The sequence below is a fragment of the Chlorocebus sabaeus genome, chromosome 25 (genome assembly GCF_047675955.1).
Source record: "Chlorocebus sabaeus isolate Y175 chromosome 25, mChlSab1.0.hap1, whole genome shotgun sequence".
NCBI lineage: Eukaryota > Metazoa > Chordata > Mammalia > Primates > Cercopithecidae > Chlorocebus > Chlorocebus sabaeus.
The window spans coordinates 68,446,419-68,472,912 of NC_132928.1; the positions used below are offsets into that span (position 1 = coordinate 68,446,419).

At 41.1% G+C, this 26,494-nt stretch overlaps 1 long non-coding RNA gene across 1 annotated transcript; it reads left to right on the top strand.

Annotated features, from left to right (window-relative positions):
- Window positions 1-50: 50 nt before the first annotated feature.
- LOC103230732 (uncharacterized) lies at window positions 51-19,068 on the top strand. The gene is made up of 2 exons (XR_005236192.2): window positions 51-215; window positions 18,032-19,068. It is a non-coding gene; the product is annotated as an uncharacterized lncRNA (long non-coding RNA).
- The last annotated feature ends 7,426 nt before the right edge of the window (window positions 19,069-26,494 follow it).

Below are 26,494 nucleotides of genomic sequence, written 5' to 3' on the forward strand. Positions count from 1 at the left end.
GGACGCGCAGCCCGGGACCGCCACGCGCAGCGCGGGGTGGGAAGGGCGGGACCGGGGGACAGGAGGGGAGGGCGCCCCGGGTGCTTCCAGCGGTCCGGGTCCGCTGACAGAGCGCTGACCCACCCCGCTCACGGTCGGCTTCAGCAGTCCGCGTGCGGCTCCAGGGAGCTGTCCGCCCCGGTGGTTCTGAACCAGGCGCCGCCGAAACGCTCCAGGTAGGCGGCGGGCCCGAGGTCACTACTCCCGCGGCGGCTGCTCGAGGCTTCCTGGGGGTCACCGCCAGCTGCACCGCATGCTCCCATAAATACAGGGGCTGTCCAGCTTCTGGGAATCTAGCTTTAATTAGGAGCCCGCCTCGCCGGTCCACTGCTGGTCGCCGGTCAGATGCTAACTCCGTCTCGCTTCAGTATCCCTGTAATTTAAGGGTGCCAGCACTGGAGTTAAGTAGCTAGTCATTCCTCATCATCGTTGACGTGTGGCATCTTTTGAACTCAAAATATCCATTACTTCCAAATATTGATTACTCTCACACCTCTATTTTAACATCTCCTTCACACACACACTTGAAACACTCATCTGGTAAAATATTGCATGATCACCCAGGCTTCAGTGCTCTCATAAACAATAGCACAGAAAGGTTGCATCCGCCCCTCTTCCTTGGGCAGGCATGTGTGGTGGTCATCCTGTTGATGGCGATACACGTAAGGGAGACTGCCTTGTCTTCTTGCTCCCCTCCACCCTCTTCAAATAATGCAATAAGTCACACTAAAGGTAAATGGGCCATAAAGTCACTTTCACTCTGAAATAAAATAAATCCTCAGAGATGTGAAGGGCTTACAAATCCTACTGGGCATTAACTAAATTGTAGTTACATGAAACCGGAAGTCATGTTGCAATTTCTAAGAATGCATAAAGGGTGAAGGACCATTTTGCCAAGTGGGGTCAGTTCTAGGGTCGAGCAGGAACCTTCACTCATGCGCTCCCCTCCCCAGCCCCCGTGGTTCCTCCTTCCAAATCAGGGGCTCTGCACAGCCGTGGATTCATGATCATGACTAATAGACAATATATAAAAAGGAGAAGATTCATGGAACATTCCTTACTATGTGGATTGGCTGAAAAATGAGGAAGTGCTTGCAAAGCATTTCTACTCCCTTGGAAGAATTAAGCCACAGAAAATATCTGGTTTCCAACATACCTATATACTGTGCTAACCAGCTGAAAGATGTTGAAGAGGGTACAGGTAATCTGACTTATCAAAAAGGGTGATAGTAAAGCATAGATTGGAGATGCAAGGAGAAGAATAAGACTCCATAGCTCAAGTTCAAATTCTACAATTAGGGATCGTGTGAGGCTCCTGCAAGATTTCATGTTATCTATTTAAAATAGTTGAATGGAAAAAATAATTGAATGGGATTCAGAGAGTTAAAATCTGTAGGAAAGAGTTCCTTCTTTTCTTCTCCAATTAGCCAATGAAAAAGTCAACAGCTAAGGTATGTGTTTTAAAAACAATGAATTGCTTTGCTACCCATAAGGAACCAGGGAACAAAACAACAGCAGTGACAAGGATGGACAGAGTCTTCCAGTGTCCCTAATTTGCATTTGTATAGTACTAATCCCCAGGAAACCTTGAGACCTTGTGCTTCCTAGGCTCACAAATGCTTGTAGCTCACACTGCATGCAACACTGAGGAGAGGATTATATGGTCACAAAAGAAACACTGAGAAATCAAATTGTTACTTCAAAACTTGTCTAATAAAAATTAGATGAATATTTCAACTTATAGTGAAGTATTTTATAGGACGTACATGTGTTTAAGCCAGTGTTTCCAAACAAGAAAAGTAAATACATTCCAACCTTTGAAAACAGATGACTGCTTCTCACTGTGGTAAGAGAAGGAGTGAGGGGACAAAACAATTGGAAAACAAAAAACTTTCTCCTCTGGCTGGCATCCTCCTATTTGATAATTACCATTTTGATTCTACATCATTAACTTTTATTAGTAGCATCATTTCTGAGAGTAATTATAGAATCGATATCACACTGAGATCTTTTAACTTTGAGTCATTTGAAAACGTCTTCCAAATAATTTAATTATAAAATATAATTAAATAATTTTAGATTAATATTGAGCTTTTGGTTTTATGGTTTTCCCAAACAGCTCAAGGTAGTAAAAAGCCATTCATTTGTGTAGTAGATTCCTTAGGTTTTGTTAAACCAATGGTTCATGCTTTTATGTAACTAGGGCTAATCACCATATTTCATTAAGTCTAAACCTCCTTTCATGGTACAGTGAACCACTGCTTTATGTATCACCAAAAAGGAAAAAGTGCTGCCATAGGAAACTATGATACAATGGTTTCTTTTCTGTTCTAATTATAATTTAAACTTATTGAAAAAAGCTATTTGATAATAATTTTTGGACAGATTTTTATTATGTATCACTTTATTGCATGCATACAGATAAAATATAAGTTAATTGGTTAAAGTTTTCTGAATTTCACATTCAGAATCTCACTACCCTTGTTTACTTTCTAACTCAGAGCTGTCAATGCCCAGGTTTTCTCCACAATGTGCTCCTCCAAGTCACTCAGAGCATTTGGTATGCTGCATTTCTTATGCAAGTGCTCCTAACTTATTCAAGCTACTGGCCTCCCATTCTGTGTGTCCCCCAAGCAAGAGCATGCTAGCTGTGGTCAGTCAGCACTGAGGAGGCAGATGACAGAGCTGAGAGAGAAGTGGTAGCAAATGAAATCAAAGAGGAAGTTGGGTGGGTGTTAAATCTTGCAAGACTTTGGATTTTATTTGGAGTGATATGGGGAGCCACTGGAGAGTATAGAGCAGAGAAATAAGATCTTGATGCTGGTGTTTTGTTTGTTTTGTTTTGTTTTACCTAATCCAAGGTTTACATACAATAACTAGATTCAATTTCCTTCCTCCAGTGGTTCTCAGAAGGCCTGTGGCCTGGCACACCAAGGGGTATATGAGGTCAGGCATGCCCTAGGAATAGAAGTGAAGTTGGCATAGACTCAGACTCTGTTAACTGCACAGGGATTTTCACTTGCCCAGCACCAATTATAAGACATTCCTGATGTTAGAGATGTGAAATGTGAAAAAAAGGAAGAGGGCATCTTAGAAGCCATAGAATACAGTATATATTTTTCCTTGGTAGTTTTACAAGTCTTAATTTTGCAAATAGTCAAGCTGTGGCAAGACACAGAAAAGAACATGAATGCTAATGTGGCAGAGAGTGCCCTGGCCAGCTCCAGACTGCACAGGCCAGATGAGGCTTGGGAAGTCTACATGTTGCCGGTCACTATGGATGGAGAAGGCAGAGATGGAGTCAGTGGAACTGCTGCTTCTCCCCCACGTTGCCTTCATCACCCAAAAGGAGGGGGCTACAGCTAAGGAGAAGCTCCTGGGAGAGGGTAGGGGGAGAAAGAGTGCAGCTGCTGGACGGTGGCCCACATGTTGGGGAGGAGGTCAGAGGAGAATATGCATGGCACAGTGTGACATTTGGGGTCATATCTTACTCAGGGACCTAAGGGTCCAACCTCTCTCACAATGCTTTTATGTAGTAAATTTATCTAGGAGCCAACACAGAGAGGCAGAAAGAAGGAAACAGGACAATTCTCTGGGAAACTCTAGAGAAAATTCCCTTGTGTTCAGATTGAGATGATCTGACTTTTTCATTGATTGATTGATTGATTCATTCATTCACTCACTAATTCAACAAATATGTATTGAGTTCTATTATGTGCCAGGCTCCCTTCTAGGCACTGGAAATAAATCAGAGAAAGAGAACAAAGACCCTGTTTTTATAGCACTTACATTCAAATTGTCGGTGGGGAGAGAAGAGACAAAAAATAAACAACCCAGGAAGTATGTATATACCTGTTGTTGACAAGAGATAAAAAGCAGAGGGACAGAGACTGATGGTGGTTGTGATTGTAGTGGAGTGTGTGTATGTGTGCACAAGCTTGTATAAATTGGTTGGGAGAAGTTGCTCTGATAAGGTGACATTTGAGCAGAACCTTGAATGGATTAAAGAAGCAAGCCATGTTCATTCAAGGATGAGAAACAAGTGCAAAGCACCCAAAGCAGGAGCGCACTAGCTGTGGTCAGTCAGCAATGAGAAGACAGATGTGGTTGAGACAGAGATGAGAGGAAGTGGTAGCAGATGAAATCGAAGAGTTGGATGTTAAATCTTGCAATATTTTGTACTTTATTTTGCGTAAAATGGGAAGCCACTGGAGAGCATCGAACAGAGAAATAAGATCTGACTTGTATTTTAAGGGCCTCACTTTAACTGCTTAGAGGCAAATACACTGGAGCAGATGAAAAGTGGAATCAGGAAGACCAGTTCAGATACTATTGCGATAGTCCAGGCCATAAAAGAGGGTATTTGGGACCAGACTGGTAGTGATGGAAGTGATGAGAATTAGTCAGATCAGAATATGTCTTGAAGGTAGAACCCACAACTTTTATGAAAGAATTAAATGTGGACGGTGAGAGAAAGAGATGAGTTGAGAAGGACTCCATGGTTTTGGCTTTGCTGTTGTTGTTTGCATGGGCTACTGCAAGAGCAGCAGGATTAAAGAGGAGGAACAATAGCTTGGTTTTCAACATGTAGAGTTTAACACATCTGAGTGGGTCTGGAAAGCAGGTAGTTGAAAACAGGAATCTGGAGTTCATCCAGGTCTAGGCTGGACATAAAATTGTGAGTGCCATCAGCAGATAGACGGTAGATACATCTTGTTTGCTTTGTTGTTGTTGTTGTTGTTGTTTTGAGACAGTCTCATTCTGTAACCCAGGCTGGAGTGCAGTGGCTTGATCTGGGCTCACTGCAACTTCTGCCTCCTGGGTTCAAGCAGTTCTCCTGCCTCAGCCTCCCAAGTAGCTGGGATTACAGGCCCCTGCCACCACACCGGACTAAGTTTTGTGTTTTTAGTAAGACAGTGTTTCACCATATTGGCCAGGCTGATCTCAAACTCCTGACCTCAAATGATCCACCCACCTTGGCCTCCCAAAGTGCTGGGATTACAGGCATGAGCCACCGGACCCAGATACATCTTGGATGAAACCACCAGGGACGGAGCATAAATACGGAGGAAATGGGTCTGAGGGGGATTCCCAGAGCACATGGTGTCTAAACATGAGGCAGATGAATCCCTCAAGGAGACTGAGAAGGCTGGAGAATTGAGACAAAGTAAAGTCCTGGTGGCTAAGAAAGTACTTCAAGGAGGAATACTTTCAAATAACTGTCAAATGTTGCTAGGAGATATAGGAAGAGGACTGAGAATTAACTGCCGGGTTTGTCAGTGAGCAGACAAAACTATGATTGGAGTGGATCTGAGAATGGGAGAAGAAATGGGGGTATTGAGTCAATATAAAGTTTGAGGAGTTTTGCTGAAAAGGAAGGAAGAAAGGGGAGGTGCCAAACAGGGCTAATGAGTAGAGGGAGGGATTTAAAAAAAAAAATCAAATGTTTGAACGATTGTGGGAACGATTCAATAGAAAGGATATAGGAGAGATGCTGGAGAGAAAGGGAACAGTTGCCAAAGCAAAATCCTTGATTGCTTGAATGGTGGCGAGTTGGAATGCACAAGTAGAAGGTTTGTCTTCTTGTAGAAGGCAGTGGAGTAAAGACTCCATGCAGGCACATTCCTTGATTTAGTGGAAGTCTGCTGTGGTGTTCTTTACTTACCGATTTGATTTTCTAGTGAAGTGGGAAGCCAGGTCATGAGATCTACCTGATGAAGGGAGGGCGAGGAGTTTAGCTTCCATTCTTGGCTGTATGTTAGGATCACCTGGGGAGTTTCAAAAACACACTTATATCCAGGGTCTGGTCCATGCCAAGTAAATTATTATTATTACTATTATTTTTGAGACAGAGTTTCACTCTGTCACCCAGGCTGGAATACAAAGGCACAATCTCAGTTCACTGCAAACACCACCTCCTGGGTTCAAGCGATTCTCCTGCCTCAGCCTCCCAAGTAGCTGGGATTACAGGAGCCCACCACCACACCTGGTTCATTTTTGTATTTGTAGTAGAGACAGGGTTTCACCATGTTGGCCAGGCTGGTCTCAAACTCCTGACCTCAGGTGATCTACCTGCCTCAGCCTTCCAGAGTGATGGGATTATAGACATGAGCCACTGCACCTGGACACACCAAGGAAATTAGATTCTCTGGTGGTGGGACCTGGGCACTGGTGTGTTATAAGGTTTCTGGGTGACTTAACAGTGCAGTCAGAACTGAGGATCCCTGGGCTAGGAGTTTGAGGAAAGGTGTGGAATAGTCAAAATAGTTATCTAGGAGAGTTCAAGGATCAATGGACTGGAGAGAAACATATCTTGGTTTGTGGTTGAGAATTTAACGTTAAATGGGCCACCATTGTTATGTTTCTCTCCAACTACATTCAGTTGTCAGGCTCAGAAATAGGGTTGACAATGGATTGGGTTTTGCCAAAGTGGGGTTTTGACACATATGTATGACGGAGCAGGAGTGTTTGAGAGATTGATCCTAATGATGGGCATGGAATCTGTGCCAGCAAAGGAAGGAAGTGAGGACTTGGGGAAGAATTAAAGTACATTAAAATGGAGGTAGGTACAGTGGTTCATGCCTGAAGTCCTAGCACTTTGGGAGGCTGAGATGGGCAGATTGCTTGAGCCCAGGAGTTCGAGACCAGCCTGGGCAACATGGTGAAACCTCATCTCTACCAAAAAACAAACAAACAGACAAACAAAAAACAAAAATAAGCCAGGCGTGGTGATGCATACCTGTAGTCCCATCTACTCAACAGTCTGAGGTGGGAGGATGGCTCGAACCCAAGAAACAAAGATTGCAGTGAGCCATGATTTCACCACTGCACTCCAGCCTTCTAGCATGGGTGACAGACCCAGTCCTTGTCTCAATAAAAAAAAAAAAAAAAAAAAAAGAAACTGTTGGGAGGTGGATAAATGGCTTTTTATCATGGGATTTTTTTTTTTTCTATTTTAAGTTGTTTAGATAATTAACATTTTCACAAAGTAATTTAAGGCAACTAGACACCTGCAAAGCAGCACAAATAACTCTGATTAATGTTTCAACCTACCTTTTTTTCCCCAGGGTTTGAAATTAATTTTTTTTTCAACAAGCAAACATCATGAGACATTTAGAGTGAAGAAAAAAAAAACATTTCGGAAGTTATTATAGATCTTCCTATTCTTAGAAAATGGGATAATTTAGTGAGCCAGTGATGATTCCAAAGCCCCTTTCCCAGTTTTGTAAGTTTGTCTTGTGTCTATTCCCTGTCCCCAAGGCTATATCTTCCTACTTTAAACTCACCAACCCCACTCTACTTGTTCTCCAACGAAATAAAGGGATCTGATACAGGTACCATCCCTAAAGTGCATTTGCCTGTAAAGGAGAAATTGCAGGTTGGTGCTTAACACGAATGAACAAAGTGCTTAGCAGTAGGATCCCAGGTATTCTAAGAAGCAGAGAGGGATCTTCTAGCTGGGAGCCTTTCATAGCACTCGTGAATTCACAACCCCATGGATGACACAAATGCAACTTAAGGTCAACACTGGGTTGTTTTTGTTTGTTTGTTTGGTTGGTTGGTTGGTTGTTTTTTGTTTTGTTTCGTTTCTGAGACAGATTCTAGCTCTGTTACCCAGGCTGGAGTGCAGTGGCGTGATCTCTGCTCACTGCAAACTCCGCCTCCCAGGTTCAAGCTATTCTGCTGCCTCAGCCTCCCGAGTAGCTGGGATTACAGGCGTGAGCCACCACGCCCAGCTAATGTGTATGTGTGTGTGTGTGTGCGTGTGTGTGTGTTTAATAGAGACAGGGTTTCACCAAGTTTGCCAGGCTGGTCTCAAACTCCTGACCTCAAGTGATCTGCTCACCTCAGCTTCCCAAAGTGCTGTGATGACAGGTGTGAGCGACCGCGCCTGACCAGCACTAGGGTTTGAACTGACATATTGTTGTGGACTTAGTATAAAGTCACATCTATCCCTCAGGTTTCTTACTGTGAGAATACTGAAGAATGGCTCCTACAAAATCATCATCAAAAGGCTAGACATCTACAAAATGCATGTAGCAAACCTGAGCCATCACTTAGGTGGAACACAACTGCACTCATGGTGGGAGAAAGAGAATAGAACCACAAGAAGAAACACTCGTATTAGGGATTTCATCAAATTTAGTGTAACCTCCAATCATTTCTCTATTACTGATAAACCATTCGGTAATTGTTTTTATAGGCATTAATGTTGGGATTAATAATGCCCCTGATTACAATGAGCAACACAATTATCAGAAAAACATTGCTCTCTAATGTTTGTTCTAATTACTAAAGCAGCACACTAATTAACAGAGGTTAGGACATTTTCATCAAGGTTTAAACAAAAAGGATGTCTCACTTTATTCTAAAAAGGTCAACACAGATACCTCTTTCTCATAACATTCTAAGTAGTGTGGTTTTTTTCTTTCTTTCTTTCTTTTTTTTTTTTTTTTTTGACAGAGTCTTACTCTGTTGCCCAGGCTGGAGTGCAGTGGCTTGATCTGGGCTCGCTGCAACTTCCGCCTCTTGGATTCAACCAATTCGCCTGCCTCAGCCTCCCGAGTAGCTGGGATTTCAGGCACCCACCAACATGCTCGGCTAATTTTTGTATTTTTGTAGAGATGGGGTTTCCACCACGTTGGCCAGGCTAGTCTTGAACTCCTGACCTCAGGGGATCCACCTGCCTCTGCCCCACCAAAGTGCTGGGATTACAGGCATGAGCCACCGCGCCCGGCCAGTAGTGGGTATTTTTTAGAAACAACATTTGGTTCTTTACTGAAGGCTAAAAAATGGAGGTCCATAAACATAATAATCATCTTTAGTCAGAGGCAGTGGCTTGTGCCTGTAATCCCAGGGCTTTGGGAGACCAATGCAGGAAGATCCCTAAGGCCAGGAGTTCAAAACCAGCCCAGACAACATAGTGGGATGTTGCTTTAAAAAAAAAAAAAGTAAAGTTTTATGTATGCTTTATGTGTACCAGAAACTGTGCTCAATGATTTACATGGAGTATCTGGTTTAACCCTCACAACAAACCCTATAAGATCAATATGCTCATGACCCTCATTTTGTAGATGACAACACTTACACTTAAGAGAGGTGAAGTCAATTTTCCAATGTTGTTCAACTAGTAGACAATGGAGTCAGAATTAGAACTCAGATCAGGCAAAGTGGCTCAAGCCTGTAATCCCAGTGCTTTGGAAGACCAAGGTAGGAGGATCGCTTGAGTCCAGGAGGTCGGGGCTGCAGTGAGCAATGATTGCGCCATTGCTCTCCAGAATGGGCAACCGAAGAGACCCTGTCACAAAAAAGGAAGAGAAAAGAAAAGAGCATAGGCAGTCCAGTTCCAAACTGAGCTCTTAATGGAGGCTACCTATGGTTTTTTGACTGTCACCTGCTCCCTATCCCACTCCTACTTAGGGACTATCAGTGATCTCTAAATCACAGTGGCTGCACATGAGGGGTAACTGCTGGCTTTAATAATTTATACCCAGGGTAGAAGGGCTGATTCATATGTTCCATTTCAGCTTTTTCCTCTGCCCAAGAAAATATCCATCCTTCAAACCATTAGTATTAATTGTTGTTCAGGATGAATTAAGCGCAGGGGCCACCCACGGTTTACTGTCAACCATGTTTCCTTCAGGAAACCTAAACATCATAGCATTCACTTGCAGATGAGAAGGAAGAATGAAGGGGGGATGTTAAGAGCAACTCCCAGAAGTATTTCTGGTCCAATAATGATAGCCAGCCCTTACATTACTCTTGGAGTCATTTTGCTGGTGCTCAAAATGTATTAATTTCTCTTAAGGTTACTTGTGCCCTCATAATAATCAAAAGCTCTGGGCATAGGTCAATGCGGCATGCCATTTGCAGAATTTCTGCTGTTTGGATGCACGTGTCAGGCCTTTTCCTGAGAACCCTGTTTAAGGGGAAGAATGACAAGTGGGCAGAAAGCTATCAGGTGGGAGGGAGCCTACAACATTTGCAGAATGGAGAAGGCAGTGCTCCCTACTGGCCAAGCATTTCCCAGGAGGCCCACCCCCAATCCACAATTTGGAGAGTTCTGCTCTTAGATTCCTGCCCACTCTGGACCAGTGGGATGCCTCCTCCTCTGGGTGATAGGACTCTTTCTAAGGAACCTTCGTTTAGCCCAAGAAGACCAATTCAGACTCCCCCCAGCAACTCCACTCCAGTGTGTCTGCCTCTGCCTTCATCCTCCGGCTTTGTCTTCCTGGTCAAAGAGAACCAGCCAAATCCCCCAGTGCCACTGGGGCTGCTTAACCAAAGCTGGAGGCCACATACTGGGTGTATGACCTTAGGCAAGTGACTGGACCTCACTGAACCTTAATTGTAACATCTAAAGGGTAGGGGTGTTGTGAGGGTTAATTAAGAGAATGTGGCTGGATGTAGTGGCTCGCACCAGCACTTTGGAAGGCCAAGACAGGAGAAATGCTTGGACCTGGGAGTTTGAGACCCTTCCTCTACAAAAAGAAGAGAAAACAAAGCCAGGTAGGGTGGCACCTGCAGTCCCAGGTACTTGGAAAATTGAGGCAGGAGGATCACTTGAGCCCGGAGGGTCAAGGTTGCACTAAGCTACGATGGCACCACTCCAGCCTGAATAACAGAACAACACTCTGTCTCAGAAAAGAAAAAAAAAACGAGAATGTTACATTGACGTCATGAAGTTGGGAACAATGTTATCTTGACAAAATAGAGGGCGAATCAGTATTCCAAATAATATTCATTTTTATATTTATATATGTAGATATAGATATAAAGATACATACATACATAAAGAAATCTAATATACTTATTTACGTTTATCTCAAGATGCAGCACTGCCCTCTGGAGCTGTTGAAGAGGAGCAGGTGTTTGCAGAGACTCACAAAATGGCCCAGCCCCTGTTGAAAGACCAACCTTACACTACTGTATAAGATTCTGCCAATGCAGAATTGTTCATGAAGCATACAGAGCTTTTCTACCTCAGCACAAATAGCATTCACCTTTCAGGTCACTCATCCAGGCCTGCAAGAGATGGTGAAGCAGGTTTATTCTCCAGGCCACTTAAGTCATCTAAAGTATCCCCTTTTTGGGCAGAGACAGGTGACATTAAGAGAAACTTGAAAAAATGTAGACTGTGGGATCTTCGAAAGATTGGATAGCTCTGGCCTCCTCCTTTTCCAGCCACCCCCTACTCCTAGGCCCAAGTCTCTGCTCCACCAACATAAATCAGTGTTGAAATATAAAGATTGAGCCAGGCGCGGTGGCTCATGCCTATAATCCCAGCACTCTGGGAGGCTGAGGTGGGTGGATCACTTGAGGTCAGGAGTTTGAGACCAGCCTAGCCAATATGGGGAAACCCCATCTCTACTAAACATACAAAAAAGTAGCTGGGCGTGGTGGCATGTACGTATAATCCCAGCTTCTCGGGAGGCTGAGGCAGGAGAATCAGTGGAACCTGGGAGGCAGAGGTTGCAGGGAGCTGAGATTGTGCCACTGCACTCCAGTCCAGTTGACAGAGTGAGACTCTGTCTCAAAAAAAAAAAAAAAAAAAAGGAAGAAAGAAATATAAAGATATATGCACTCCTAAATCTGTTTGTTCCAGAGACTTCCCAAGGATCAAAGCAAGAGTGAACTAAAGGTAAACCTGAGAATGGAGAACAAAGCTACTCTGTTTCATCATTGTCACCTCGCTTACAGTTCTGGAGGTCAGCAGTCCCAGATCAGGTTCCCTACACTAACATCAAGGTGTCTGCAGGGCTGGTTCCATCTGGAGACTCTAGGGGAGAATCCATTTCCTTGCTGTTTCCAGCTCCTGGTGGCCACCTGCATTCCTTGGCTTGTGGCCCCTTCCTCCATCTTTAAAGAGCATCACTCAATATCTGCTCCCTCACCACATCATTGACTCCCCTTCTGTAGTCAAATGTTCCTCTGTCTCCTTTTTACAAGGATTCTATTATCATATTTATCGCCCATGAGGATAATCCAGGATAATCCCCCATCTCAAGATTCTTAATCATGTCCACAAAGTTCCTTTTGCCATGTAAGGTCATATTCACAGGTTCCAGGGATTAGGATGTAGACACTCTAGAGGGTAATTATTAACTGACCATACAAGTATTCAAGAATTTTCTCTCTATTCTGGCTTTATCATTTGTTATGATTAAATATATCATTTGATATATTTAAAATATGCTTTTATCTTAAATATAATTTCTATCTTTCACAGTTATAACTGTTCTCATACAACTGTGGTTTTGTGGTATATATAAAATGATCTTTGACTAATCTCATTAATTCCCAAGGCTCAGCACTGGGATTTAGGGATTTGATTAAGGCCTACTTCCAGGGAAACCTCTGATGGCTGCCTTCTCTGGATTTCCCGCCAAATCTCCATGCTCCCTCTGCCTGGGAATTGTTTTCCAATCTTGACTGATTATATTTTTTTTTATATAGAGAAGGGGGATCTTGCTCTGTGTCCAGACTGGACTTGAACTCCTGGCTCAAGCAATTATCCTAACTCAACCTCCAGAGTAGCAGGGACTAAAGTCATGACTTACCGCACCCAGCAAGACAATTTCTTTTTATCACCATGCTTTCTTCCAAATCTCTTGTCTATGCCACAACCCTTTCCGTTTACTGAAGAGTCTTTGGAAACTTAAAAATTGAGAATAGACTAAGGTTTCTCTGGTCTCTCCCCTAACCTCTATTCCCTCATTCCTTGAGCACAAAATGTTATATCTTGTGCAGTTAAATAAAGTAAAAAAAGGTAAAACCTGGGGATTGGGAGGGGGTTGAAACATGCTGAGAACAACCAGTCAATTGGTATTGAAAACATGCCATCCACTGTAGTTGTAGAACAACTGGACACATTCCTTTAGTTTTGACTCTAGTCTCCAAGCCTGAAGGTGGCTGAGGAGAGGAAGTAGAGGGACAGGCGGGGCTGACTTCAGACTGGAAATCCATAGACACAGAGACCTGCCTTCAGGAGGGCCTAGAGCTGGGTCTTGTGCTCTGTGGTGGATGGGTTGAGATTTTCAGTGATTTTATCTTTGAACTTGTGTTTTGTGAGTAAAGTTAGTGGGACAGAGGAGCATGTTTCTGAGCATAGGAGGTAGAATGACGGCTGTGTCCTGAACTTCTAGCCTCCTCATCTGCACGGAGCATTCAGGGTGCCCATGAGCCCAGCGTTACCCAGGACAATGTGAGGGAGGCAGTGAATACAAGCAAAGTGAGTGACATCTGCCACTCAGTAAAGAAGGGCATGGGCCACCCTCAGAGGCCACATGCTCCCCACACACCAGAACTTGCACCAAATGCAGAAAGAAGGCAATGGTGTTCTCAGAAATATGAACAACCAGGAACCTCAGAATATCCTTCCACGCTCCTGTTACTTCCCAGGCTCAGCCAATCACTTACGCTGAGAATGGTGACATAGAAGGAAAGGAACAGATAGGGCAACCCATAGTTCCTTGTCTTTGCAGCCCTTCCTTATTCATCAGTTAGCCAGGGGTAGGAGTGTTGGTAGAATGTGTGTGCATCAAGAAGCGAAATAAAAGCAGTTGAGTTCATTTTGTGCAGGATTTCCACCCTTCTGTGAAGAACAAAATCCATATGCCTATACTAGTTGTGAGATTGAGTTGTGTCATTCTGGTGGGTCCACATATGAGTGATTCAAAGCTAGCACTGCAGTCTCTAAAGATAAATGGTAAAATTCATGCTGATGATTAAAGTTTCAAATTTTTCTTTACTTAGGGCAGCATTAAATAGGAAATAAAAACACCATGGCAAGCCAAGAGAGAGACCCCAGAAGAAAGAAAAATGCTTTCTATTTTAGTGTCTTTAACAGTGCTTTCTTCATGCTTTTTGATCAAAGGGTCCTATATTTTCCTTTTGCACTGAGGTTGCAAATTCTATAGCCAGACCTAGGAACAACTGTGCCATAACTGGATGACCCTGTGGGGCAAATGCCCATGATCTCCTTCCCTGCCTCCTGCCCTGACACAGTAGCGCCACACCAACCCCCCAAATGAAATAAAACCTTAGGGCAAAGGGAAGGACCCTCAATGTGAAAGAGACCATTTCTGAAACATAGGTGTATTAGTATACCAGGGCTGCCATAGCAGAGTCTTACAGACTGTGTTGCTCAGAGTTCTGGAATCTGGAAGTCCAAAATCAAGGTATTGGCTGGGTTGATTTCTCCCTCCCTTCCTCCCTTTCTCCCTTCCTCCCTTTCTCTCTTCCTTTCTCTCTTCCTTTTCTCTCTTTCCTTCCTTCCTTCCTTCCTTCCTTCCTTCCTTCCTTCCTTCCTTCCTTCCTTCCTTCCTTCCTTCCTTCCTTCCTTCCTTCCTTCCTTCCTTGTTTTTGATGGAGTCTGGCTCTGTTGCCCAGGCTGGAGTGCAGTGGCACAATCTCAGCTCACTGTAACCTCTGCCTCCCAAATTCAAATGATTCTCCTGCCTCAGCTCCCGAGTAGCTGGGATTACAGGTGCCCACCTCCATGCCTGGCTAATCTTTGTATTTTTAGTAGAGACAGGGTTTCGCCATGTTGGCCAGATTGGTCTCAAACTCCTGACCTCAGGTGATCCGCCCGCCTCGGCCTCCCAAAGTGCTAGGATTACAGGTGCGAACCACCATACCCAGCCTCCGGGTTGATTTCTTCTGAGGCCTCTCTTGACCTGCAGAGCACTGTCTTCTCCCTGTGTCTTCACATGGTCATAGTTCTGTGTGTATCTGCGTCTTAACTACCTCTTCTTATAAAGACAGGCCATACTGGATTAGTGCCCACCCTAATAACCCTGTTTTAATTGCCTTGCTTCCTTAATGATTCTATCTCCCAATACAGTCAGATTCTGAGGTCTTAGGGGTTAGGACTTCAACATATAATTTTTTGGGGGACACAATGCACCCCATAATAATAGGCAAAATTGCATTTGAAACAGAAATTTAAACACATTTCAGAAAACTAAAATTATATTTCTTGTGCACCTTAGTAGATGGACTGAGATATATTTGCAAACATATGGTGAGCCATCCTTTGCGCTTCCATATAACTCCACATACCCACAATCAAAACAACTCTCAAGGCTCCCTAGTGTGGGATTTGGCCCCCTTATGTTCAGTAGCAACATAAACCTCCCTGGGGCTTTTGTTTTGTTCTAGCAGAAAATTAACAGGAAGAGAAACTGAGCATTTGGGCACGTCGTTGGTGTTTGTTCTTAATCATATTCTACTCAATCGTTCAAATCTAATTAAGCTCTTGGCTTCATAGAGCAGGGATAAGGTTAACTACATGTCATTGGCCACCAGTGTACCTTTCTTATTTTTGTTACTATTTATGTTACTTTTAGATATAAGAGATAGGCTTCATTCAAAATCCATGATTTATCAAATAAATGATACTTGTTGAGCACCTTCTATGCCCAACACACTATTAATTGGCAAAATTAACCATTTTGCCATTTCCTTTGAAGAGAAAGTATAACTTCATTTTGTCTTCCTTGAGAAAGTTTCTCCAGGGAGAATCCCAAACGTTCAGAAAGGGTTCCAAAGAAATCCACTGGCAGCTGGCTGAATCATTCTTCACAGCAGAGCGGAATCATTTTAAAGCAGGTTAATCTTGAGTATCCAGGCAAAGAGACTGCTTTAAAGTCATCTGGAGTCATGGGTTCCATTATTATGAGGAATAATAGCTGTAATCTCAATCGCTACTGTTAAGAACAACTCTGCTTATTGAAAGCTGCTGAGCTCCCACTGGCATTATCTCATCATCCTTAGGACAGCTCACTGGGGATGCATTATTTTCATCTTCGTGTTATGGACGAGCACTAAGCCTTGGTGAGAAGTCACACAACTCTCCCAAGGGCCTGGAGCTATTAAGAGGGCAGCTGGAATCTCTGCCCATTCCGATTCCAGTGCCTGTGTTTGCAAACACTGGGTGACACTGGCCTTTCAATATGTGGAACTGCTGATGGAGGCAGAGGTGAGATAGCAAAGTCACCTGGTCCACCCCTTTCCTCAAGGTAATCTCAGCACAGCCTGCAGTGACTGCCTCGGATGGGAATGATAGCCAAATGCTGTAGAGGGCATATTTTAGGGAGCGGATATAGTGGTAAAGGCATGCTAACAACTCACATTGTGGATGGAGGGAAACGAGACTTGGGGTCCATATTGTAGTGATCTCCAAACATTTTTTATTATGTAACTCTCTTTACAAAAAGCAATTTTTATTGAGAACATACCACCAATGTAAGTATATATATATATATAAAAATGTATATTTAATATTTATTTATAAATTGTTTGCTTACACGATTGTACTAAATTATTGTGTGCATTATAAATGGTATGTAAAAGATAAACATTTAAAAGGGTGACATGAAAATTAAATAAACTTCTATATAACTTCTAAATTAATTCGAAACTTCTAATATTTTCTTCCCACACCTCACTGAGCTATCTTTCAAGCCTTGCTTTGCAGGACACTTTCTGAAAGAGAAATATGGCTCTTTGATTTTTACCGCTAAACCCCAGGATTTATTTCTAAAGTGAGAAAATAGAGATTTTTTTTAAAAAAGAAATTTCTTCATGATGATTAGAGGAGACAGAGAGCAGTTGTTCGTGGTCCCCTGATCTAGAATTCAGTTCCATCAGTGTCTGGAAGCTACGACTCTAGGGCCCAAACCTCTCATCCCAGACTCAACGAACCAAAACTTCAAAAATGTATGTCACTTAAAATCAGTCTAATCACATAATTCTTGTAGTCATTAGTGCTCCACAAATCAAAGTAAATGTTTGAGGGCTCCTTCCAGGTTAACAAACAAAACTGCGAAACCAACCTTTAGGGGAAACACATAACTTGACTGTTTGGGGAGGAGAAAGTGGAATCATAGCACATGCTAGCAGGATGAGTGTTAGAGAACTCTTTACCATCCAGAGGGCTTAAGGTAGGGAGAAAAACAAAGAGTTATAGTGATCAAAAGCAGCAGAGTTTTAGAATTCGACATAATCTACTTCCTGATGGAGAGAAGAAGAATGTTGTATGGGACTTTTTCTGTGGGAAAGAAAGAGAAAATGGATTTAGATTTCTGCAGGATTTTCTGATTATAAAAAAATTTAAGCGTGCTATATAACACAGTACCTGAGACTGAATAAATTATAAAGAACAGAAATTTATTTCTCACAGTTCTGGCAGCTGGGAAATTTGAGATCAAGGTACTGGGAGGTTCAGTGTTTGGTGAGGACTTGGTACCTCCTCCCAAAATGGTGTCTTGACAGCTGAATCCTCCAGAGGAGAGGAACACTGGGTCTTGCATGGCAGAAGTGCACAAGAGGAGCACAAAGGCTCTGCCTTTATGTTGTAAACACCCCCCAAAAGGCCACACTTCTGAACACTATTAAATTGGGAATTACATCTCCATCACACGAATTTTGGGGACACATTCAGACTATAGCACATGCCAATGAATTATTGAAGTGGACTAGGAAGATGCCTGAAATAGGGAAGTGGGCTTTGAAGTCACCATCCTGCCAGACTGTCAGCATCTTATTGAGCAGCTACCGTGTGCAAGGCTGTCTTTGAATGGAATGCCAAGAATCGATGTACGAATCTGATCACTGGCTGCCATGTAAAATTGTTCATATTGTGCACTGCACAAGGCTCCGCAACTAAGAAGATAAACTTAATATTACAGATATCTTTGTTATTTTGAAAATTTTTAAAAAATTACTAATTTGTTGACTCCAATGATGGGCAATTTATTGCTTATTATGGCATTTTTCTTGGGTGGGTAGCATAAAACTGCCTTCTTTTTAAAAATTCAGTCAGTGTGTTATAAAAATTTTCTGAAAGGCAGAGATAAAGTGCTTCTTTCCACAGTAGTATGGGGTTCATAGTAGACTGTTGTATTTTTTTAAGCCCAACTTTTATAGAATGTACATATTTCTCAATACAAAAATTTTAGCTGATGTTTATATGAAAATTAATTCCCAGTCCTGGCCCAGATTGCAGATGAAACCTCCACTATCATTGAGAAGCCATAGCGAAGAGTCTTTCTACAAACAACATGGGATTATGAAAAAAATTAGCCCTGCAATTTGTGGCTGATTTCAAAGACCCTGAAGAGCCGGTGGATGCCCAGGAAAGCTGTGATGCCTGCAAAAGCAGATACCTTGGAAGAGGTAGTGAGAAGATGTCAAAGAGTTCTTTAAAAAATATATAGTGAGGGATTATTGATCACTGAGTTTGAAGAAGATTAAAGTGAAGACCTGGAAGAGCATCACATCGTCCCCTGAACATCACTGGTTTAAGATAGTATAAGCAATGCTATCCCTATTCTTAATATGAAGCCATAGGATGGAACGTCTTGCCTTTAAGAATGGCCTCATGCCTTGATAATACCCTACAATGAAATGTCTGCCCATAAGCTCTCAGTGTAAACGAGATCCCCTGGGGAATTTTTTCATCCTGATGTGTCACCAACTCCTTTGAAGATTTACCAGGATCCAGGGACATCTGCAGCAGTAGCTTCTCAAGTTTTGTCAGTTCCAGGTGTCTACCTTACTTGGCAGGTAACATTACAGGTAATATTCTTAATTTATTGTAATCTTCATTTGCATTTTCCCTAGGAAAACCATTTATTGCTATATGTTATTTGCTGTGCTGTAATGCTAATATAACGATGCATGCAAACTTCACCTGCTGTTGAATATAGAGCAAATGTTGTTTAACAGTGTATTAATTGTTTTGTGATCGAGAAGCAATGTTTTAAACATTTTATATTCCTTTAGAGTTTGTCACTAACGTATAGGCATTTCGTTGTTTTTGTTTGTCTTATAAGTTGGTTAGATATTGACATATACATTTCTGTTGACATATTCTGTGTGATAAATTTGCCCTTTTAAAATAATGGAGGAAAGACTATTATGTTGTTGCTTTTGACTTTCAAGAATGCATTAACTAATGCTAGGTGGGAGGTGCCTGTGTGGTGTTTTGCTTTGTGTAATAAAAGTCAAGTTGGATAAATGAAAGACCTTTTTGCTCAAACAATTTCTAAAATAAGCTGCTTCTAGACAAAGAACTGCTTTTCTGATTCATGTACTGATGATATCTTAAAATTAAAAATAAAACACCATTGTGGTATATCACATTAATAGAATGAAAGATAAAAACCACATACTCATCTCAACTGATGCAGAAAAAAACATTTGACAAAGTTCAGGGTTCTTCCTTGATTAAAAACACTGAACAATTTAGGTATAAAAGGAAAGTTTCTCAATATGGTAAGAACTGTTTATGAAAAACCCTCAGCCAACATCATAATCAAGGGGAAACAACCAAAATTTTTCCACTAAGATCTGGAAAGAGGCAGGGATGCCCACTCCCACCACTTCTATTCAATATGGTACTTGAAGTGCTGGTGAGAGCAATCAGACAAGCAAAATAAATGAAAGCCATTCTAAGTTTAAAAGGAAGTAGAATTACCTCCACTTGAAGATGGCATGATTCTATATGTAGAAAAAACCAAAGACTCTACAGAAAACCTGTTAGAACTAATAAATGAGTTTAGTGAAGTTGTAGAATACAAAATCAATATACTAAAATCAGTATCATTTCTATATACAAAGAACAACCTAGCTGAAAAAGAAATCAATAAAAAATTCAAATTTAAAATAGCATAAAAAACCTAGGAATAAATTTAACCAAGAAGGTGAAAGCTTTGTACACTAACAACTATAAAAATTGATGAAAAAAATTAAAGGAGACACAAATAAATGGAAATATATCTCATCTTCATGGATGGAAAGAATTAACATTGCTGAAGTGCCCATTTACCCAAATCTATATACAGATTTCATGCAATCTCTATCAAAATTCCAATTGCATTATTCACAGAAATAAAACACAGAATCCTAAAATCCATATAAAACCACAAAAAACCCTGAATAGCCAAAGCAATACTGAGAAAGAAAGACAAAGTTAGAGGCATCACACTTTCTGATTTAAAATTACAGTATATTGTAAAGCTATAGTAATCAGAACAGTATGGTACTGGCATAAACAGAAACATAGACCAATGGAACAGAATAGAAAGCCCGGAAATAAATCCAAACATACATGGTCCACTAATTTTTGACAAAGACACCAAAGGACACAATAGGGAACAGATAGTCACTTCAATAAATGGTACTGGGAAAACTGGATTTCCACATGCAAAAGAATGAAATTGGAACCTTATTTTACACCATACACAAATATCAACTCTAAATGGAAAAAAGTCCTAAATGTAAGACCTAAAATCATGAAACTTATACAGGGAAATAGAGGGAAAAAACTTCTTGACATTGGCCTTGGCAATAATTTTTGGGGTATCACACCAAAAGCTTAGGCTACAAAAGCTAATATAAATAAATGGACTACATCAAACTAAAAAGCTTCTGCACAAAAAAGGAAATAATCAACAAAATGAAAAGGCAAACGATAGACTGGGAAAACATAATTGCAAACCACATATCTAATAAAGGGTTAATAACCAAAATTTATTAAAACAACTCTTACAACTCAGTAGTAGGAAAACAAAAAAGCCCAATTAAAAAATGGGCAAAGGATCTAAACAGACATTTCTCTAAAAGAGACACAAAAATAGCCAACAGGTATATGAAAATGTACACTACATCACTAATCATAATGGAAATGTAAATTAAAACCGTATGAGATATCATCTCACACCTGCAAGGATGGCTATTATCAAAAAGACAAGAGATAATACATGCTGGTAAGGGCGTGGAGAAAAGAGAACCCCAGTACACTGTTGGTGGAAATGTAGATTGGTACAATCATTATGGAAAACAGTATGGAGGTTCCTAAAGAAATTAAAGATAGAACCACCATATGACCCAGCAATCCCTCTTCTGTGTATAAACCCCAAAAAGATGAAATCACCACCTCGTAAAGATGACTGCACTCCTATGTTCATTACAGCATTATTCACAATAGTCAAGACATGGATACAACCTAAATGCCCATCTATGGACAAATGGGTAAAGAAAATGTGATATACATATTGCATATATGTGTATGTGTGTATATATATGTGTGTGTGTGTATGTATGTATATATATACACAGAGACATACACACACAGTGGAATATTATTCAGCCTTAAAAAAAGAAGGAAATCCTGCCATTTGCCACAACATGGATGGACCTGGAGGACATTATGCTAAGTGAAATAAACCAGATACAGAAAGAAAAATATTTCATGATCTAACTTATATGTGGAATAAAAAAGAGCTCAAATACAGTTTTAATAGCTAATATTCATTTATCATTAATAAGCCACAAAGTATTACACAGACCTGTGAGAAATTACTACAAAATGGTCTGCTAATTATATTATGGCAATTACTTTCAATGATATGGAAATTTTATTGCTATATAAATTACATACTTATTACATATGTATTACTTTAAAATTTTACATTCTAAGTTGAAATACTACAAAACACCTATGAAGACTGACTCTAGTAAAAAATGATTTGAGCCAGGAATACAGCTAAGCTACAAATATGCATGGAAAACACAGTAGATTAAATGAAGGTACTTAAAAATATTTTGGGACAGTCTATACTCCTTCCCTTGTACATTATTATTATTATTATTATTATTATTATTATTATTATTTCAAGACAAAGTCTCACTTTGTCACCCATGCTGGAGTGCAGTGGTGCGATCTTGGCTCACTGCAACCTCTGCCTCCTGGGTTCAAGCGATTCTCATGCCTCAGCCTCCCAAGTAGCTTGGATTACAGGCACGAGCCACCACGCCCAGCTAATTTTTGTATTTTTAGTGAAGACAGGGTTTCACCATGTTGGCCCGGCTGGCCTCGAACTCCTGCCCTCAAGTGAGCCTCCCGCCTCTGCCTTCCAAAGTGCTTGGATTACAGGTGTGAGCCACCTTGTCCAGCAGCTTTTTTATTTTTAAACAGTCAAAACTCAGACAATGAAGATTCTTATTGTCCCTGAACCATTTGAGAGTTCATTGATAACTTGGATGCTCCATCACCCCTGAAGACTTTTGTGTGTATTTCCTACAAATGGGGATATTCTCCCACAGAATCACAGCACAAACATCGAAACCTGGATGTTTACATGGATGGGTTACTAGTGTTTAATCCACAGCCCCACACATATTCTGTTGATTGCTTGATAACTGGTCATGTGTGGCATGTGGTTGTTGATCTCTTAGTCTCCTTCAGTCTGGAACACTTCCTCGGTTGTTTCCTGACCCTCATAACCTTGGCACTTATGAAGAGCACAGGACACTTATGTTCTAGAATGTTCTTGCTTTGGATTTATCTGCCGTTTCCTCATGATTAGACCCAGGTTCTTCGTCTTTGGGAGGAATAGCACAGAACTGATGCCGTGTTCTCAGTGCCTTGTCAGAGGTGACATAGGATTTGAATTTGTCCCAGTACTGATGATGTAATTTGTTTTCTGTGACATTTCTTTTCCACCTTAAAAATGTGTTATTTTTAAATTTCTTTGAAGACAAGGTCTTGCTCTGTTGCCCAGTGCAGTGGCTGGTCACAGGTGCGGTCATACCACAATACAATCTCAAACTCCTGGCTCAAGCGATTCTCCTGCCTCAGCCCCCAAGTAGCTGTGACTACAGGTGTGCACCACCATGCCCTGTTGGTGTAATTTGATCATTTGATTAAGGTAGCATGAGCAGGTCTTCTCTACTGCAGTTACAGTTATTTTCCCTTTGAAAATTCAGAAATATTTTGTGGGGTGGTACTTTAACACTACGTAAATATCCAATTCCTAACCCAACTTCCCATTTATTAATTTCTCTTTATATGGACTTATGTTTTCCTGTTTTTTTATGGGTTATAATCTGTTAAAATTTTGTTTGTTTGTTTGTTTTTTGAGATGGAATTTCGCTGTTGTCACCCAGGCAGGAGTGCAATGGCGTGATCTCAACTCACCGCAACCTCCATCTTTCAGGTTCAAGCGATTCTCCTGCCTCAGCCTCCTGAGTAACTGGGATTACAGGCATGCACCACCATGCCTGGTTAATTTTTTGTATTTTTAGTAGAGATGGGGTTTCTCCATGTTGGTCAGGCTGGTCTTGAACTCCCAACCTCAGGTGATCCACCCAACTTGGCCTCCCAAAGTGCTGGGATTACAGGTGTGAGCCACCACACCCGGCCCTACCATCTTTATTTCGATACTTGTGTTATCCCCAGTTCGACCTTCGGGAGTCCCATTTATGTTGATTTTGGTGTTCTTTTGACAAGCCCTCATCATTCTTTGAGCACTTTGGCACTACAAGGTGTTCCGAGTTTATCTTGTATTTTCCTATCCAGCCCGGGAATCAGTTATTCCCCTGGTTCCCTTTAATGGAAAATGGAACTTAGAAGCCAATACCTGGGCCCTAGAAATACTCATTGCTATTGGGATGCCACTGATCTCAGGCAATTTAATGCATATTGCTAAATATATACATGCATGTATTTACATATGTATACATGTATGTGTTTGAGCATACATACATCCATATTTATTTTTATATCTATCGATATATATATTTTGAACTTGAGTTTGTGCTATTACTTTCTATGTCAATCCAATATACAGGTTAATTCTAATTTATTCCCTCTTTCCATATTTGTAATGACCTTCTCCAAACCTGATTAACCTGGTTCCCATTCTCTCTAGATGCTTACATAATTTGACCAGTTCGCCTGTATGTACCCAGTCTTGCATCTACCCTGCCGATGCCTTCTTTACCCTCACAGGCTCAGGTTCTCTGCCCTGCATTGCCTCTATCCGTGTTGGTACCTTCCTCACCCTGCTATGCCTCCGACACCCTGCCAAGCTTCCCCTCAGCAGGCACTCTGACTCCTGGCACTGGGCTGCTGCTCCCAACTCCACCCCGTGGGGACAACCATCTCAGAGGCCCCATACCAGGCTGCCCTGACAGAGGGACACCCTCTTCACTCATTTCGAACCCTGACACCTCGCATCAGGTTCTGTGCCTTCTTTAAACTTTGTAGGAAACAGTGCAGGAAAACAAATATTTTGATACCACTGACACTTTTTGTGCTATCCCAAAATTATACCACTGTTTTCAACCTCACTGAAAAATGTGTTGAAAACACATTTACCAAACATAAATTAAAAATATTATTGAATACACATTGGGAAAGTCAAATTAGTGCCTTCATCTCATGGAAATTCCATTGCTGTCAGCAATTTTGTTTTAGAGGTTCTTAATATTCAATAAAGATATAAGTTCTAGATTTTAGCCAAAGTTATACCTCTTATTTATGCTCAAACATGCATACATATACATACATAACTAAAATTTATTTGCTGAGCAAATACATTTTGAAGGTATACTTTTGGCTAAAATCTACAACTTACATCTTTATTGAATATTAAGAATAATATGAGTGAATACATTTGTTATAGTATATTAAGTAAAATTAATATTATTAACAAAGAGTTACAGGAACCAAGATTCAATGTACACAATGCTCTTGAAAACATCAATGGGATTCAAAAGTGTTTTGAAGAAAAATGAAGAGACAATATTTATAAGATATATTTTAGGGACACAAAGCAAATTGCAAAGCCTCTTACATTGAAGCTAACTTCTCCAATGTAAAAAATACTTTTAAAAGACAAGGAAAACTCATTTAATCTTCAAATCCCATGATCAGCCCAACTATGATCCCAAATTAGTTTGAAAGTAAATTTCTTTTTATTTTGTTACAACAGTGTCGCCTTCCGAAGACAGGTTTATGATCCTGAGCATGGTGACCTACCAGTGATCTAGATGCCAAGTGCTTGAGAATCATAATGCACATGTGGCACTCTACTATGTGCAAATTTACAAAACAAGTATGTTGTATATAAGCAATGTGAAACTGATGGGATATTAACATACAAGGAGCTAAAAGCCTCAAGTTACTTTCTAAAGTCTAGTATGTCCTCTGTGGAGGTATTTTAATACATTTGCAGCAATGGCTTTATCAGACACTTCTCTACATACTTCTGTACTTCTCAGGACTTATTTAAGTTTGCCAATATAGTTTCTCAGAATTCAAATGTATTGAAAAAGACTGAAGGCCTATAATGGCATAAGAAAGGCAGTCAAGTCTAACAATGACGTTTGTAGAAAACGGGGTATTGGGGCAAGTAAGCAATGAAACTATCTTCACCTTGTTGTCATGAAAGCAAAATATGTAAGTATTTTATAGTCTGGTGACTTTGAGTTTCTAATTATTGTGATTAAAATGTCCATTTTGTGTCATTTTACCTTCAATAACTTAATTTGCAAAATCTATACAGATTAGTTTCATTTTGATTATTATTATTGAAAAACAAACAATTTAGTAATGCCAGTTTTTCCCTTTTGGAAAGGGCATTCTTTTCTAATTCTCTGCAAGGTGTCATAGGGGTCTAATCAGGTCCTGCATGCTGGATAACCTCTTCCAGCTTCTGACTGTGCAACCTTCACAGAAAAGAAGGGAATCCCTGGGGGCGGGCAGGGGGTAGGGTGGAGATGACAAATGGATACAAAAATATAGTTAGAGAGAATGAATAACATCTAGTATTTGATAGCACAACAGGGTGATTACAATGAACAATAATGTATCATACATTTAAAAATAAAAGAGGCTGGGCACAGTGGCTCGTGCCTGTAATCCCAGCACTTTGGGAGGCCGAGGCAGGTGGATCACGAGGTCAGGAGCTCGAGACCAGCCTGGCCAAGCTGGTGAAACTCTGTCTCTACTACAAATACAAAAATTAGCTGGGCGTGGTGGTGGGTGCCTGTAATCCCAGCTACTCGGGAGGCTAAGACAGGAGAATTGCTTGAACCTGGGAGGCGGAGGTTGCAGTGAGCTGAGATTGTGCCACTGCACCCTAGCCTAGGCGACAGAGCAAGACTCTGCCTCAAAAAATAAAATAAAATAAATAACTAAAAGAATATAATTGGATTGTTTGTAACACAAAGAAATGATAAATGCTTGAGGTGATGGATATGTTTGCCCTGATGTAATTATTACACGTTGTATGCCTGTATCAAAATATTTCACGTACCTCTTAAATACACCTACTATGTACTCACAAAAATTAAAAATTTAATTTAAATTCAGGCTATGCACAGTGGCTCATGCCTGTAATCCCAACACTTTGGGAGGCTGAGGAGGGAAGATTGCTTGAGCTCAGGAGTTCCAGATCAGCCTGGGCAACACAGTGTGACCTTGACTCTATAAAAAATTAACTGAATGTGGTGGCACATACTTGTAGTCCCAGCTACTCAGGAGGCTGAGGTGGGAGGATCACCTGAGCCTGGGAAGTTGAGGCTATAGTGAGCTCTGATTGCATTATTGCACTTTCCAGCCTGGGTGACACTGTGAGACTCTGTCTCAAAAAAAAATTTG